At 43.1% G+C, this 17,677-nt stretch overlaps 1 protein-coding gene and 1 long non-coding RNA gene across 4 annotated transcripts in view; both read right to left on the bottom strand.

Annotated features, from left to right (window-relative positions):
- ADAMTS2 (ADAM metallopeptidase with thrombospondin type 1 motif 2) overlaps window positions 1-17,677 on the bottom strand; it is a 223,555-nt gene that overhangs the window by 115,018 nt on the left and 90,860 nt on the right. The window lies entirely within an intron of this gene.
- LOC111097978 lies at window positions 333-5,956 on the bottom strand. Of its 3 annotated transcripts, none has more exons than XR_005366491.1 (4): window positions 4,389-4,530; window positions 3,787-3,907; window positions 2,793-2,897; window positions 333-505 (listed from the first exon to the last, which is right to left on the bottom strand). It is a non-coding gene; the product is annotated as an uncharacterized LOC111097978 (long non-coding RNA). The 3 variants fall into 3 exon arrangements; XR_005366490.1 differs by lacking the exon at window positions 4,389-4,530 and adding an exon at window positions 4,539-5,956 and having other exon boundaries at window positions 335-505; window positions 3,787-3,891; XR_005366489.1 differs by lacking the exons at window positions 3,787-3,907; window positions 4,389-4,530 and adding an exon at window positions 4,539-5,591 and having other exon boundaries at window positions 339-505.

Raw genomic sequence — 17,677 nt, 5'->3', positions numbered from 1 at the left:
TCTGCACCCTCTGCCCAGGCCGTGCTGAGGTCATACCTCATCACCTCCAACCAGCCAGCAGCAGCCTGCATACCGACCTCAGCACGTTGGACCCTGCAACAGTACCTGGACCAACCCAGGCCTCCATAGGAGTGTGATCCTCACTGGCCAGGGCCCGTTGAGAGGCCTATCACCCCACACATTTGTGTCCTGCCCAGAAGACTCACCAGTATTCCTGGGCTGCACTTGCAATTGTGCGTCCTAGAAAATGCTGTTTGCTTTGCCCCCACCTGCCCTTTCTGGCACACTCCCATTCAGTCTACCAAACTCAGCTCCATACCCCAGCTCCTCACCCCTGCAAACAGAGCCAGTCACTCTTCTAGACTCTCACAGCAGTCTGTACTTTATTCTATTAAAACATGGATGACGTGGATTGGATTATAAAGTCATGAACTCCTGAAGGAAAAGCAGGTGTTGGACTCATCCTTGGGCCATCAGTCTGGCAGAGGGTGATGGTCTGTGCATGCTGAAATGAGAGAATAATTGGGGGCAAAAAGACAAACCTACCCCACCTGCGGGACACCATGAAGTGCTCAGGGTGCGTGAAACAGAAAACATCCTTTGTGCCTATGGGACCAAGTGCCCACCCATGTGTGTCTGAGTCTTGCCAAGGGTACCAGGCCCAGGCCCAGTGGAAACCAGATGCACCCCAAAGAGAATTGGCAGGTAGGCCTTAAAGACACCTGCCTGGCCCTTCTGTCTCAGGTTCTAGGGACTGGCACTGCAGATAAGTTCTAGGTCACAGGGGAAGGGCTTTGTTCCCATCCTGGCTAGAAGCATCTGCCTGGGACCAGTGAAAGGGCTCACATGCCAGGCCCCGCCTTAGAAGGGAAGGGAGCAGGGAAGGAGGTAGGAAGGAGGGTGGACCACATCTTTCCAGACCAAAGTTAGAATCCAGTACTGACACCAACCAAACTTGCTCCTCTCTACTGCAAGGCCCCCACCTGAACTGCTGACCCCCAGATAGAGCTCCTAGGAGGCCCCACGCATTCTCCCTGCACGAGGACTGCTCCAACTGTCCTTATCACCCACCAGAGTGTGGATCATCTCCTCATCTGACTCAGCCTCTTCTCAGAAATCTTCAAGCCTCAGCCCTGCTCCTGTCACCAGTGTCTGTGTTTACTTGGTCTTAGTTCTGGTCCCCATTGCACTGAGCATTGCCCCCCAGCCATAGGACAGTGCTTGCCCCGAAGCCCCTGCTATGCCCTAGCTTCCAGAGGTAGCTGTGCTTTGTGAGATGTTGACCCCATCAGGTGGCTGCATCCGGCCCAGCCCTTTGCCCCAAGGCATCCTTGACTCCAGGAAGGGAAGGCGCTGCCCCAGAAGAGAAGACGGGCATCCCCTCTCTGAAGGAGGTTCAGGGTTATCCTTCCCCTCAAGCCTGTAGACTCTGGACCCACGCCCTTCTGTGGGGACAGAAAAGGCAAACACTCTTCCCTGGTGCTTGGGGAAGATGGACAGCAGTCCCAAAGGTTCTGGCTACCCTCAGGAGTACAGAAAGGGAATCTAAATACCAAATCTGCCAGGCAAGCCCCACCTCTAGGCTGAGACTGAGGTCCTAAGACTTCAATGAAAATTACAGAGACAAAGCCAGAGACCTTAAGCCAGGGACATGGAAAGGCTGTCAAGACCTCTCATTGCAGGGCTTTTCCAAGAGGGTTTCCCCTTTGAGATCCCTTTAGTTACTTTGAACCAAATCACATCAGGTGATTGCTTCGCAATGGGAGGGCAGTGTGGCTGCTGCTGTCTGAGCTCAGGCGATGGATGATTATCTGAGCCACCATGTTACAGCATCTGGAAGAGTTTCCTGCTCTGGGGCCTCTTTTGGGGCTCTCTCTGTGTCCCTGGGGGGCCGGAGAGGCTGGCTTCAACTGCAAAATGTCAAGGCAAGGAGTAATGTGTCCCTTGGTCTTGCCTTCATCCCCAAAATCACCAGGATGCAAGAGTCTAGTGCTTCTCGTCCTGCAAGGAGCCAATGGAGAAAGCATCAAGCAACATAGCTAAAGAAGCCATGACATCTCTTTCTCTCTCCTGAAATATGTTGGACCATTGGCTGCTCTTGTGAGGGTCCAGGTGGAAGGATGGTGAGTTACCCAGAACTTGGAGCTGCCCCCATCAAAGCCATGACCATCCTACAACACACACGCCAAGCCCAATAACAAGACCCCGGTGAAGCTGCAGGCTCTGGAAACAGCTGAGCTGCCCAGTGGCTTGGAAGAAGGTGAAGCAGTAACATTTGCTCTGGGGGAATGCATGCGCCTCCTAAGCCCTGAAGGAAACCATGGAGGAGCTGGGGCAGCTCTAGTTCCCTGGAATGTGCCAACACCTCTCTGTGGCACAGGGAGGTATACACGGATCATCCCCTGGCTACTGACTGAGCCCCCCCTGCCCCCGCAATGGCTCCTGGGACACACCACCAGCTGCATGCCACTCCCTGCCTAGGGAGCTCCCATTCCAGTGGAGGTAACATAGAGTATGCCGACAACGGTAAGCACCTGGAGAACAAGAAAAGAAGAGCAGAGAGGCTGGGAGTGCTACAGCCACTGCAAAATACACAAGTGGTCGGGGTATACCTCCCTGAAAGGGGCCATGTGAACAAAGCCTTGAAAGAGGTGGAGGGAGGAGCCATGGGAGCATTGGAGGCAGAAAGAAGGGCCCATGCTGGGCCAGGAGGCCAGGAGGGCAGTGGGAGTGACAGTGGGAAAATAGTAGGCAGTGGGAACAGGGTAGCAAAGAGCCAGATGGCGCAGCACCTCACAGACTGTAAGGATGCTGTCTCCTCAGATGAATGATGGGGGGCTGTTGTGGGGTTTTGAGTGGAGGACAGACATGATCTGACTGAAGACATTGAAGAATCACTGGGTGGAGAACAACATCGTTTAATATTCCGTTTCTATGAAAGGCCTGTGGACACGGGCAAATCCAGAGATAGGAAAGAGGTTCACAGTTGCCTAGGGCTGGGGGGACGTAGGAACAGAGGGTGACACCTGAGGAGGGAGGGGTCTTCCAGGGGTCATGCAAATGTCCTACGCTGACTGTGGCAATGGTTGTACAGCTTGGAGAATATATTAAAAGCCACTGACGAAAAAAAAAATAAGTAAATAAAAATAAATAAAAGCCACTGACGGGGATCCCTGGGTGGCGCAGCGGTTTAGCGCCTGCCTTTGGCCCAGGGCGCGATCCTGGAGTCCCGCAATCGAGTTCCACGTCAGGCTCCTGGCATGGAGCCTGCTTCTCCCTCCTCCTGTGTCTCTGCCTCTCTCTCTCTCTCTCTCTCTCTCTCTCTACCATAAATAAATGAATAACTCTAAAAAAAAATTTAAAAAAAAGCCACTGACTGTACACTTTAAGTGGGTGACTTGTATGGTATGTGAATTTTATGCCAATAAAGCTGTTTGAGAAAAAGAATCCCCACAGCCATACTTGGGACAGACCAGGGGCACTGGGGAGGGGGTGCACCATGCTCAGTTCTACTGGGGTTTGAAAGGGAAGCCAACAGATTTCCTGACAGGTTGCCCATGGCACGTAAGAGGGAGAGAGGAATGGGTGAAAACTCAAGCCCTCCACTCAGCCAAGGCTGGCCGTCCACAGAGACACTTGGTGCAGCAGAGCTGGGATTAAGGTTGGGAGTTCACTCCAGGGCATGCAGAATTCAATATTTCTGTTAGGCATCCCAGGGTCAAGGAGACAGTGGGACTAGGAGTCGGGAGTGAGGAAAGGAGGAAAGTCTTGGCTAGAAGTACAAACCTGGGAGCCATTGACATTCTGAGGGTGCAGAAAGCAACAAAATGGATGAGATCACCAATGTGGGATGTGGAGGAAGACAAGAAGAGCTCCAAGGATGACAGACACCTGGGGGATGCCAACACTCAGGGCGGGGAGAGAAGGGGGAGGATCAGCATACACTCGGAAGGGGGCCAGAGCCCCCCTTTTTTCAGGGTATCCTGGAAGCCATATCAGGAGTAGGAGGACCCACCCTGACACATGCCACTGAGGGAAACTCAGTGCTGGCCAATGGATGTGGCAACACGGAAGTCACCAGTGATCTCGAGGAGGACAGGTGTCGACAAGTGATGAGGGCAGAAGCCTGATTGAGTGGGGTTAAGAGAGACTCCCATTCTCCCAGGAGGAACTGGACATAGTAATTACTCTTTAGGGTCTTTTTCTATTAAGGGAGCCAAGAAAGGGGCAGTAGCTGGCAGGGGAGGAGAGGGGTCAGGTGTGCATGAGGAGGAAGATGTTGGGGGTGTGCTCCACCCTGGCAGACGGTGCCGAGACAGGCACTGCCACAAGTCCTGGTCACCGCTGTGGCCCCATAAATGTTCTCAGACCCAGTGTTAAGGTTCTACCTCTTCCAAGGGTTTTGTCCTGAGAGGGAAGTAGAATGAGGAGTTTGACTCTCCTGGCAGAACTTGATGGACCTCTTGGAGGGCAACCTCGATGAGCTTAGCTCAATTTGGGAGAGGGTGTCAGGTTCAGTGAAAGAAAAGGAAACCTACACTTGGAAGAATTTCAAGAGAGGAGCTGGCTTGGGCCTTGGTTTTGCTGGCAGATGCGTGTAGCTACATGGATGAGGTAAACCCAAGCCCATCGTGGAAGCTGCTGAAGAACAGTGAAGCCCTCTGGCCAAGAAGACACTGGAATGTGGAATGAGGAAGACAAAAGAGAACCTTCCAGAGCTAGAGGCCAGGCCACTGCAGGCTGGGCTGAGCAACAGAATCAGGGGGCTGTGTCCACCAACACAGTGTGCAAATACCCACAGGACAATGTGGGTACCTCCCTTGTCCTCTAGTCTGTGTGACCCTGGACAGGGCAGCCGGTGCTTGCTGCCCCAGATGACCTCCAAGAGGCACAAGCTACCAGATATGACCTCATGCTGGTGGAAACCAACACAGAGAGGCTCCCCTCATCCCCCAAAGCTAGGCAAGATCAATTTGTTATCCTGAACTTCTGTGAGTCAGAGTTTTCAGCCTCACTGCCATCTAAACAGAGTCAAAATCAATTTGATGTCCAAAATGATGTGAAAATTGCCATGTCGAAGGCCATTCTGTAATTTCAATTTATTAAAGCCAAGCAACCGCAGCCCTCTTGGAGAAGTTTACCTCTGGGTAGGATTCAAGTTTGCTCTTTGTTTGACTTGCACAACTTGAATTCATTTCAGCATTTCAGGAAAAGGCCATTCATTTTTGCATGCAGAGTGCAGTTAAGAGAGATACAGACTCTCACAAAGTTTGTTTTTAAGTTCTGAATCTGTGAAAGAGGTTTACGATGTGTGAAGAGCAATTGTAAATAAAACTGTGTGTGCCTGCCTATATACACATTTTAAATTAGAGGGGCAAGTAGAGGCCATTGGTTTGACTTTCCAAACCAGTACCCCTCTTTCTGCTGGGAAGGGCCCTGCCTCACCCCATGTGGCTCTGGAATACATCATGCCTGATCTACCTCAGTTGGCACATAACCATTCTTTGCACCCCTCACTGCAGTGACTGGCACAAGAGGAGGTATGTGACTGGCATGAGGCTAATCACTGGCCCTCTGTGAGATTGGTACTGTGGAAGAAAGAAAACTTCCCTCCCTGGATCAGTGAGCTCACAGCACAAGCCTGGGGCTGCTTGTGCAGAGAGCCAATCTAAGGAGGAAGCCTCTGTGGGAGAGGCCAAGTTGAAAGAAAGAGGGAGAGACAGAGCCTTAGCAGCTTCTTTTGGGACAGTTGTTCCTTCAATCATATGTGCCAGCATATTTCCTTTTCTTGGCTTAATTAGATTTGTGCCTCCAACACTTGCACAGGCATATACGGAGTCTTCTACCCTTCTCACTGCTATGGTCCCAAGATAGGTTAAGAATAAACTCTCTCAAGAGTTCCACTTCTGGAACGGTGGCATGAGGAACCCCTTGAACCTGTTTCCTAGCACAACAGCCATAACTGATAAAAATAATGAAAAGGAAAACCAACAATAGCAATTTAAAGTCTTTGGAAATTGTCCCAAGGGCATCCAGTAAATTAAGAAGTAACATTTATTCAAGAACAACTACTTAATCTTGGGAAGAAAACCCCAATTAGGAAGAACAGTAAGGAGGAGGCTGGAGACATAGACTTTACTCCATTCTATGCTGGAGACACAGACTTCACTACAATAGTCAAGCCAGGCCAAGAAACAAACAAATAAGCAAACAACAATAAAATAAAGCCCCAGAGTGGTAAAGTGGAGTCAATATCCATAAATGTACAGTTTCCAACAACAAACAAGTGAGATAGGCAAAAAAAGAAGAAAGTGTAACCCATAAATAGGGTGGGGAAGTAGGAAAGCAGGCAACATAAACATAAACTGCCTGTGAGCAGTCCCAGATGTCAGATTTAACAAAGATTTCAAAAAAGATCTTTTAAATACATTCAACGAACCAAATGAAGCCATGTCTAAAGAAGTAAAGGAGCTGTGATGACAATGTCTCATCAAATAAAGAATGCCAATAAAGACATTGAAATGATAAAAAAAAGAGAGAGAGAGCCAAATGAAAATTCTGGAGTTGAAAATTACAATAAGCAAGAGGGCACAGCAGTAGATTTGAACTGGCAGATGAAAGAATCTTGAAAACCAATCAATAGATGTTATGTGACTCAAGGGATGGAGAGGAAGAAAATGAAGAAAAATGAACAAAGCCTAAAAGAAAGGAAAAACACCATTAAGGGTGGATATAGATAGATATAGATAGATATAGATATAGATATAGATATAGATATAGATATATAGATATAGATATAGATATAGATATAGATATAGAACTACCAGAAGGAGAAGACAGAAAGTAGCAGAATAAAATAGAAAGGTGGCTGAAAACTTCTAGAATTTGATGAACATTAGTCTTTGTATCCAAGAAATGTGACAAACTCCAAGTAGGATAAATACAACAGATCAACATCCAGAGACATTGCACCCAAAGACAAAGAACATTTTGAAAGCAGCATCCGAAATGACTTGCTATATATAAAGGAGCCCACTGGGATTCACAATTGACCTCTTATTGGAAGTAATGGAAATCAGAAGGCAATGGAATGGCACATTCAAAGTGCTGAGAGAAAAACACCTGCCGGTCAAGAATCTTATACCCAACACAACCATCTTTCAAAAAAATGGAGGCAAAATACAGGCAGTCTCAGATAAACAAAAACAAAAACTAAGATAATTAGTTGCAAGCATCTTACAAGACATCCTACAGGGTGTCTCTTCAGGCTGAGAGCAAGCGATCCTAGATGTTAATTTCACACAAGAAACAAAGAGCATCAGTAAAATTAATTACATAATTATAAAAGAGAGCATAAATGCATTTTTCTTCCTCTTTATTCTGTTACTTGACTTAAAAAGAAATGCTATAAAATGATATGTGTATAATTGTATTGTTAAGCCTATATCATATAAAAATGTAATATATTTGCCAATAACAGCACAAAGGAGGTGGGTATGAAAGCTGTGCTGGGACAAGGAAATGATACCAGACGGTAACCTGAAACCATAGAAACAAAATGAAGAGAACCAGAAATGGTAAATGAGATGGTTAATTGAACTATAAATATATACTTGTTCTCCTTTCTTTACTCAAATTCTTCAAGCATTAAATTATTACAACATGTTGCTAGGTTTATAAAATACACAGAAGTATGATACACAGAATTATAGTTCTTGACATATAAGATTACATGGTAAAGAGAAATTTAGGTTGCAAAAGCATCAGATGACTTCATGATAGCAAAATTATCCTAGGTTAGCCAGGTGGTCCCAACATGATCCCAAGGATCCTTAAAAGTGGAAGATGGAAGGAGAAGAGAAAGAACCAGAGAGATAGTAGCATGAGAAGCACTTGCCCTGATGTTCCTGGCTTTGATATTGGAGAAGGGGATCATGAGCCAAGGGATGAAGGTGGCCTCTAGAAGGTAGAAAGGGCAAGCAAACAGATTCTCCCCTAGGGCCTCCAGGGGGACAAAGCCATGCCAATGGCTTTGACTGATTTTAGCCCATTTCAGACCTCTGACTTTCATAACTGTAAGATAGTAAAATTGTTTTATTTAGACCATAAAATTTGTGGTAATTTGTTACAGCATCAATAAAGAATCAATATAAGATGTACAGTAGTCACAGCTCAAAGAATGAGAGGAGAAATAGAGTTATATAGGAGTAACAATTCTATAGCTTACTAGAATTAAGTCAGTATAAATCTGAAGTAGATTCTGATTACATTAAGATGTAATGGTAAGAAAGAGGGCATCAACAAAATAGTACAATAGAGAACTCCAAAACTCCAGCCCTTCACAAAAGCCACAAACAACCTGGTAAAATGTGTCAGAATCAACTTCCTTGGAGTTCAATAATTTAACTTCAAAAAACTTACAATAACCAGGGAAATGCCTAATGAAGAAAGCAGTGCTGTGGCATTTTAACTTAGCTGCTTAACCTCCCCCACTCCCAGCTCAGTAGCAGCTACAAAGAAGGGAGCCTGCATTCCTGCAGCAGGTTGCCAGTACCATTGGGAGTAATAATGAACCTTATTTCCAAAGAATTGTGGTTTATGTTCTGACCTGTCTGGTGGATCCCTGAAGGATCAGCTCTAGGGCTTACCTTTGTTTCACCTGCCTTGGAACATCCCCAGGGCTGAAGTGGGGCAGTTTGTTGAAAGGGTTTAAAGGCAAATATATTAGTTCCAGCCACCTGGGGGAGGGGACAACAGCTGGGACAATGCAAGCCATACACAAATCAAAACATCTGGGAAGGAGGAGGCTGGGGAAGGAGATAACTTGAAGAAGCCAGGTCTCTGGAAAAAGCTCATATACACCAGGGAATCTAGAAGCCAGGTCTCTGGAAAAAGCTCATATACACCAGGGAATCTAGAAGGCCACACATACCCAGTATGGGGCACATGCTCAGAAAAGACCTGAGTAGACCCAAAGCTTTCATCTTTGGCTAAAATCTATGCTCTATGCAAATAAGAAGTGATTGATAACACAGAGTTGTAAATGATCTGGCTAAACAATGGAGGAGTGCCCTAACACAGAGTCTATCTGCAAAGACTGGGAGAGAGTGTTTTTTCCCTTGGCTCCAGGCATTTAAGGAAGCCTCTGTCAAATCACTATCTGACCACCCAAGATAACAAAGTAGTCTTTAATTGCTCTATACAATAAATAATACAGATTTTACCAAAGGAGTTTTAATAAGTCACCAAACAACAACCCACAACAAGCAACAGCAAAAAACCCTGAAAAGGAGGGAACATGTGATTTCCAGAGTTGCCACATTACAATATTCAAGATGTCCAGTTTCTAGCAAAAAAAAAATTATGAGGCATGCACAGAAACAAGCCAGTATGGTCTATTCACAAGGGAAATTAAAAAAAAAAAAAAAAAAAAACTTTCCCTGGAGAAGTTGATACTGGATTTAGTAAACAAGGACTTTAAGTTGACTGCTGTAAATATATTCAAACAGCTGTTCAGGCCATGAACAAACACCTAAAGCAAAACAGGAGAAAGATGTCTCACCAAATAGAGAATGTTAATTAAAAAACGGAAATTACTAAAAGGTACCAAAAGAAAATTTGAAACTGAAAAGTATAATAACCGAAATGAAAAATTCACTGGATGGTTTCATCAGCAGATGTGAGCTACTCCACAAAAATAAGATAGGATGATTATCCAGTATGCAGAGAAGGAAGAAAAAAGAATGAAGAAAATGAATGGAGTCTAAGAGATCTGTGGGAAACCATCATGTGCACCAACATACACATAAAGGGAAACCCAGAAAGAGGAGAGAAAGAGAAAGGGCAGAAAGAATATTTAAAGAAGGGGATCCCTGGGTGGCGCAGCGATTTGGTGCCTGCCTTTGGCCCAGGGCGTGATCCTGGAGACCCTGGATCGAATCCCACGTCGGGCTCCCGGTGCATGAAGCCTGCTTCTCCCTCTGCCTGTGTCTCTGCCTCTCTCTCTCTCTCTCTCTCTCTCTCTCTCTCCCTGTGACTAACATAAATAAATAAAAATTTTAAAAAAAGAATATTTAAAGAAATAACGACCAAAAAATTCCCAAATTTGATAAAATGTGAATATACACATCTAGAAGCTCTAAGTTGGATAGACAACAAAGAGATACAAACCAAGACACTTTATAAGCAAATTGTCAAAAAAAAATATATCAAAAAGACAAAAAGAGGGTTCCTGGGTTGGTTAAACATCTGCCTTCAGCTTAGGTCATGATCCCAGGGTCCTGGGATCAAGCCCTGCATTGGGCTCCCTGCTCAACAGGGAGCCTGCTTCTCCCTCTGCCTCTGCCTGCTGCTCCCCTGATTGTGCTCTTTCTCTCTGTCAAATAAACAAATAGAATTTTAAAAAAAGAAAGACAAAGAATCTTGAAAGCATCGAGAGAGAAGCAACTCTACACTTACAAAGGATCATCAGTGAGATTAACAGCTGATTTTTCATCTGAAACTATAGAAGTTTCTACAGGGTGGGATGACATATTTAAAGTAATGAAAGAAAAATACTATTGAGCAAGAACTCTATATCCAGCAAAACTATTCTTCAAAATGAAAAAAAAAATTAAGACATTCCCAGAAAAACAAAAACTGAGAGAGTCTGTTGCCAGTCAACCTACCATGCAGGAAATGCTAAAAGAAGTCCTTTAGGTTGAAATAAAAGAACACTAGACAATAACTCAAATAAATTCATGTGAAGAGATAAAGAACACAATTAAAGGTAACTACATGTCCTTGGATTGTAACTCCTCTTTTTTTTCTATACAATTTAATAGATAAATTCATACTATAATATTATTAATCTATGTTAATGGACATGCAATGTATTAAGATATAATTTGTGACAGCATAACAAAGGTGAGGAAGATTGACTGTATAGGGACATAGTTTTTGCATACTATTAAAACTAAGTTGACATTAATTCAAATAAGGTTGTCATACGTTTAAGAAAATAATTACAATCAAAAAAAAAGAAAATAATTACAATCCCCTGGGTAGTCACTAAGAAAATGACTTTAGAATATACAAAGATATAAGAAAAGAGTCAAAATAATATGCCAGAAAAATTAAACACAAAAGAAGGCAGTACTGGAGAAACTAAAACAAAAAAGATATGAAATGTGGAAAATAAACAGCAAGTGGCAGATGTAACTGCTTTAAATATAAATGGATTAAACTCTTCAATTAAAAGATGTAGATTGGCAGAATGGATTTTTTTAAACTATGGTTCAACTGTGTGCTGTCTATAAGAGTCCCAATTTAGATCCAAAAACACAAATGGGTTGAAAGTGAAAGGATGAAAAAAATTACATTCAAATAGTAAGCATAATAATATTGTACTATAATGACATGATATGATAAACCCTGATTCAATGGCAGTATCATATATAAATGTATCAAAGTAACACATTACACACCTTAAATCTACAAATTGTAATATGCTTAATTTATCAAATAAAAAAAACTTTAACAGTAAGTAAACTACTAAATTGGGGTGGCTGTCACACAAAACAGATTAAGTAAAAATATTTTATAACAAAGAGGAACACTATTTATTGATGAAAGGCCCTGTCCATAAAGAAGATGTAATAATTATAAATATATATGCATCTAGAGTCCCAAAATGCATGAGAATTGAATTGAAGGGAGATATAGACAGTTTTACAATAATAGTTGGAGACTTCAATACTTCACTTTCAATAATAAATAGAATATCCAGCCAGAAAATCAATAAAGAAATAGAGGATTTGAAAAACACTATAACCCAACTAAACCTAACAGATATACATAGAATATCCCAACCAAAAAAGGCAGAATATACATTCTTCTGATATACAGTGGAACATTCTCCAGGAAGCCATGTGTTAGGCCACAAAACAAGTCTCAAACAAGTTTGAAAAACTGAAGTCAAGTGAAGTATCTTCTCCAACCACAATGGGATAAAACTAGAAATCAACAACAGAAGAAAAAACTGGAAAATTCATAAGTATGCAAAAATTAAATAACATACTCTTAATGGGTCAAAGAAGAAACTATAAGGGGAATTAGAAAATGTCTTGAAAGAATTGAAAATTAAAACATGAAATATCCAAAACTCAAGGGCTGCACCAAAAGCAGTACTCAAAGGTAAACTTACAGCTATAAATCCCTACATTAAAAAAAAAAACCCTCAAATCAATAACCTAATTTACACTTTACAGAATGAGAAGAGAAAACTAAACCTAATGATAGCAGAAGAAAGGAAATAATATCAGAACAGAGATAAAAAAGAAAATAGAAGAATCAATGACACCAAAGGTGGTTCTTTGTGAAGATCAACAAAATTAAAAAACATTTAGCCAGACTGACCAAGATAAAAAGAAAGAAGCTTCAAATTACTAAAAGTGGGGGGAGGGGGGAAGTAGGGACATTATTACATTATTATCAAACTTATTGAAAAGTTTTAAAAGGTTTATTAGAGAATACTATGAATAATTTTATACTATTTGGTTAGGTAAACTAGATGAAATGACAAAGTTCCTCAAACACACAGACTTCCAAAATTGACTCAAGGACTCAGAAAACTATAGAACAGAACTGTAACAAGGAAAGAGGCTGAATCAGTATTCAGAAACCCCCAACAAGGAAAAGTCCAGGACCAGATCTTCACTAGTGAATTTCACCAAATATTTAAAGAATTAACACCAATCCTTCTCAAGTTCTTCCAATAAAATTGAAGAGAACACTTCCTAACTTATTTTACGAGGCCAAAATTACCCTAATAGGAAAACCAGACACAGACATCATAAGACTTCAGACTAGTATTCCTCATGAAGGTAGAGGCAAAAATCCTCAACTGTATACTAGGAAACTGAATTCAGCAGTGCATTAAAAGAATTATACATGTGACCAAGTGAGATTTATTCTAGGAATGAAAAGGTAGTTTAGGGGCACCTGGGTGGTTCAGTGGTTGAGCGTCTCCCTTTGGCTCAGGTTGTGATCCCAGGTCCTGGGATTGAGTCCTGCATCAGGCTCCCCACAGGGAGCCTATTTCTCCCTTTGCCTGTGTCTCTGCCTCTCGCGGTGTGTCTCTCATGAATAAATAGAATTTTTAAAAAAGAAAAGGTGGTTTAACTTCGGATAATCAATCAATATATCAATCAATATAATACCATATCAACAGAATAGAGGAAAATAAACCACATGGTCATGTTCAGTGATGCAGAAAAAGCACACAGAAAAATCCAACACCCTTCATGACAAACCACTTAATAAACTAGGAGTAGGCAGGAACTTCCCCACCATGATCAAGGGCATTTATGAATAGCCCACAGCTGACATCATACACAATGATCCAGAACAAGACAAGGGTGACTGCAGTACTGAAAGTTCTGGCCAGAGCAGTTAGACAAGAAAAAGAAACGAAAAGCATCTAAGCTAAAAAGGAAGTGGTACACTTCTTGAGGGCAAATGGAAAATGAATCCTAGTGAGTATGATAAAAAAGTTGATTGTGGTGATGGCTGCCCAACTCTGGGGCTGTACTTACAAAACCACAGAATCGTGTAGTCTGAATGGGAGAATTATAGCCTATGAGTTACATCTCAATAAGTCTATTGTAAAGGAAAAATAGAAGAATGACCGGCCCCTTGATCTCTGACTTCTCAGAGACATTCCGAGTCAGGTCCAGGCCCCAGGTGACATTTGGTAGTGACTCACGTGTTAGGCATCAGCAAATGGTGCCTCTCAGTCCTGCTGTGGTTGTGCACTGTTGTGTGGTGCAAGGCCCTGGAAGTGGCAGTGTTCTCACCAGGAAGGAGAGTGGGCACTGCTACTGAGAGACATGTGTGCTCTTCCTTACCTCACACACTCCCTCACAGAGACAGCCTCTGCTCGTACCCAGACAGCCGCAGAGTCAGCACCCAGCACTGCCATTCTGTACTACCACCACCACCCCTGGGTGGCTTCTGCCAGCGGGGCCCTCACTCAGCGGGACAGGAGAGCCCCGGAGACGTCCAAGGTCCCCCAAGGGGAGAAGCAAAGCCCTCATCTGCTTGTCCTTTTTTTCATTCCTCACAGGGCTCAGGAAGCACCGAGGCTAGCGGGCAGCCTAGCCTCTGGTGCAGAGGCAGAAAGAGCCCACATTCTGCATCACACAGGCATGAGTTCAAGTCTCAACTCCTCTAGTTTCTCATTGTGCCAACTCTGAACCTTCTGTCTCTTTCCCATACATGGGGTTCATCTCTCCAGGCCCTGAAGAGAAAGCATATGTGAAAATGACATCTATGTGAAACTGGAAGTAAAGCATGAAAAGGCCTGCCAGTCAGGGAAGGTTTGAGCCTCTTACCCCCTTAAAAGCCTCCAGAATTATATTTCTGCCAGTGAGAGATCCATTCCAGCACAGAACCAATGTGGAAATTATTCTCCAGCCAAAAGAAGCAGAGCTCAAACCCCTTGCCCTGCCTCCCCAATTTCTGGATAAAATAGGCCGAGGTCTGAGAACATCCAGTCCTCAGATGGCAAGGAAACCAGGAGACAGAGAAAAAGGCTGGTCTCTGCTGATGGGGAACAAGCACAGGAGCCCTGGGGATGCAGGGTGAGAACTCACAGTGAGCTGACCACAGTACATACGCAGGCCTACGACTGTTCTGTTGTTGGTAACCAGCCCTGACCCTCCTGGGGGGAGGTGTAGGAGGGGAACACACAGGGTGCATCATGCTCCGGACACTTTGCAAAACAGACTGGCACTTCCTCAAGAGGCTGAACAAGTGGATCCTCAACTTTATGGTCAACTAATATTCGACAAAGCAGGAAAGACTATCCACTGGATAAAAGACAGTCTCTTCAATAAATGGTGCTGGGAAAATTGGACAGCCACGTGCAGAAGAATGAAACTGGACCATTCTCTTACACCAGACACAAAGATAAACTCAAAATGGATGAAAGATCTAAATGTGAGACAAGAATCCATCAAAATCCTAGAGGAGAACACAAGTAACACCCTTTTAGAACTCGGGCACAGTAACTTCTTGCAAGATACATCCATGAAGGCAAAAGAAACAAAAGCAAAAATGAACTATTGGGACTTCATCAAGATAAAAAGCTTCTGCACAGCTAAAGAAACAGTCAACAAAACTAAAAGACAACCTACAGAATGGGAGAAGAGATAAAGGGCTAGTATCCAAGATCTATAAAGAACTTATGAAACTCAACACCAAAGAAACAAACAATCCAATCATGAAATGGGCAAAAGACATGAAGAGAAATCTCACAGAGGAAGACATAGACATGGCCAACATGCACATGAGAAAATGCTCTGCATCACTGGCCATCAGGGAAATACAAATCAAAACCACAATGAGATACCACCTCACACCAGTGAGAATGGGGAAAATTAACAAGGCAGGAAACCACAAATGTTGGAGAGGATGTGGAGAAAGGGGAACCCTCCTGCACTGTTGGTGGGAATGTGAACTGGTGCAGCCACTCTGGAAAACTGTGTGGAGGTTCCTCAAAGAGTTAAAAATAGACCTGCCCGTCGACCCAGCAATTGCACTGTTGGGGATTTACCCCAAAGATTCAGATGCAATGAAACGCCGGGACACCTGCACCCTGATGTTTCTAGCAGCAATGTCCACAATAGCTAAACTGTGGAAGGAGCCTCGGTGCCCATCGAAAGATGAATGGATAAAGAAGATGTGGTTTATGTACACAATGGAATATTACTCAGCCATTAGAAACGACAAATACCCACCATTTGCTTCGATGTGGATGGAACTGGAAGGTATTATGCTGAGTGAAGTAAGTCAATCGAAGGACAAACATTATATGGTCTCATTCATTTGGGGAATATAAAAAATAGTGAAAGGGAATAAAGGGGAAAGGAGAGAAAATGAGTGGGAAATATCAGAGAGAGAGACAGAACATGAGAGACTCCTAATTCTGGAAAATGAACAAGGGGTGGTAGAAAGGGAGGTGGGCAGAGGGTGGGGGTGACTGGGTGACGGGCACTGAGGGGGGCACTTGATGAGATGAGCACTGGGTGTTATGCTATATGTTGGCAAATTGAACTCCATTAAAAACATAAAGAAAAAATAAAATAAAAGTTTATTATTGTAAAAAAAAAAAAAAAAAGAGGCTGAACAGAATTACCATATGATCCAGCAATTCTCTTAGGTTTGTAGCCATCACACAGAAGCAGGAACACAGGGGAAGAGACAGCCCAGGAACACACACCGTGCAGAGGTAGCCCTGGATCCCAGGAGCTGGGCCTGGCCTCAGTACCCACCCAGAGCCAGGGTGGCCCTTCTCACTGAGTCACCTTTGCCACCCTCTGTTAAATCCCAGGTGAACAGCCCCTCGTGGAGCTGTTTAGAAGGCAGGGCCCATAAAAATATGTGTTTCTTACAGCCCACATCATATTTTTCTTCACGCAGAAATTTCTTGTGAAGTTACACATTTTTGACTTCTCTTGAGAAACCAGAAGATCCAACAATACTGAGCCAGCATCCTCATAGGGGCAATAATCATCAGAACTGAGCGGTTTTCTGCTTCATTGATTTTGGGTCTCATTGTGTATTATTTTGTTCCCTTTTACTTTCCATTGGGTAAATTTGCCTTTTTCTATCTTCTTAAACTGGAGATTGATTTCTTTAATTTGCAGCCTTTCTCTTTTTGAATATAAATTTTCAACCAAGTTTTGATACTTAGTGCTTTCTTTTAATCAGATTTTAAAAGTTTTTAAAGTTTCATTATTATTTCTTGTCAGATCCACAAACTCCTTCAAAGTTTTATTTTTAAAAAATTTCCAGGGACACCTGGGTGGCTCAATGGTTGAGCATCTGCCTTTGGCTCAGGTCGTGATCCGGGGGGTCCTGGAATTGAATTTCACATCAAGCTCTTTGTGCCTATGTCTCTGCATCTCTTTCTTTGTGTCGCTCATGAGTAAATATTAATTAATTAATTAATTAATTAATTAATTCCAAATGATGGCAATTTTCGCCATGGAGGTTGCTAATTTTAAGCTGAAAGGTATGACGGTGAGGAAATGGGACCTGCATTAGAACCACTCTTTTCTGATATTTCCTACTTATTTTTTCTCCTTTCCCCCTTATTCCCTTTCACTATTTTTTATATCATAAAGGGACACAGAACATGAAGGACCCCTAACTCTGGGAAACGAACTAGGGGTGGTGGAAGGGGAGGTTGGTGGGGGGTGGGGTGACTGGGTGACAGGCACTGAGGGGGGCACTTGACAGGATGAGCATTGGGTGTTATTCTGTATGTTGACAAATTGAACACCAATAAAAAATAAATTTATTTAAAAAAAACCATTCTTTTAACTTTTATGAGACCTGTACTTAACAAACCAGTATTTATGTTGCAAATGTGGTCTCAGGAAGAATGAGTTACCCTCCACCTGTCAGGCTCAGAATTTATCTATCCCTCAAATTAAGCTCATTGGTTGTGTTATTCAGGAACTTCTTTGTCCTTGCCGAGCTTTGTCTACTTAATCCAACACTAATTGGAAAAAATGGCTGAAATCTCACCAAAATGAGGATAGATTTGTCGGTTTCTCTATCTCTAACAAAGTTTACATCACATATGTTGAGGCTGCTATATTGAAGGACTGGATGAACCTTTGGAAGTGCT

The sequence above is a fragment of the Canis lupus genome, chromosome 11, assembly GCF_011100685.1.
Source record: "Canis lupus familiaris isolate Mischka breed German Shepherd chromosome 11, alternate assembly UU_Cfam_GSD_1.0, whole genome shotgun sequence".
Classification (NCBI taxonomy): Eukaryota; Metazoa; Chordata; class Mammalia; order Carnivora; family Canidae; genus Canis; species Canis lupus.
This window is presented reverse-complemented; position numbering and strand designations above follow the sequence as displayed.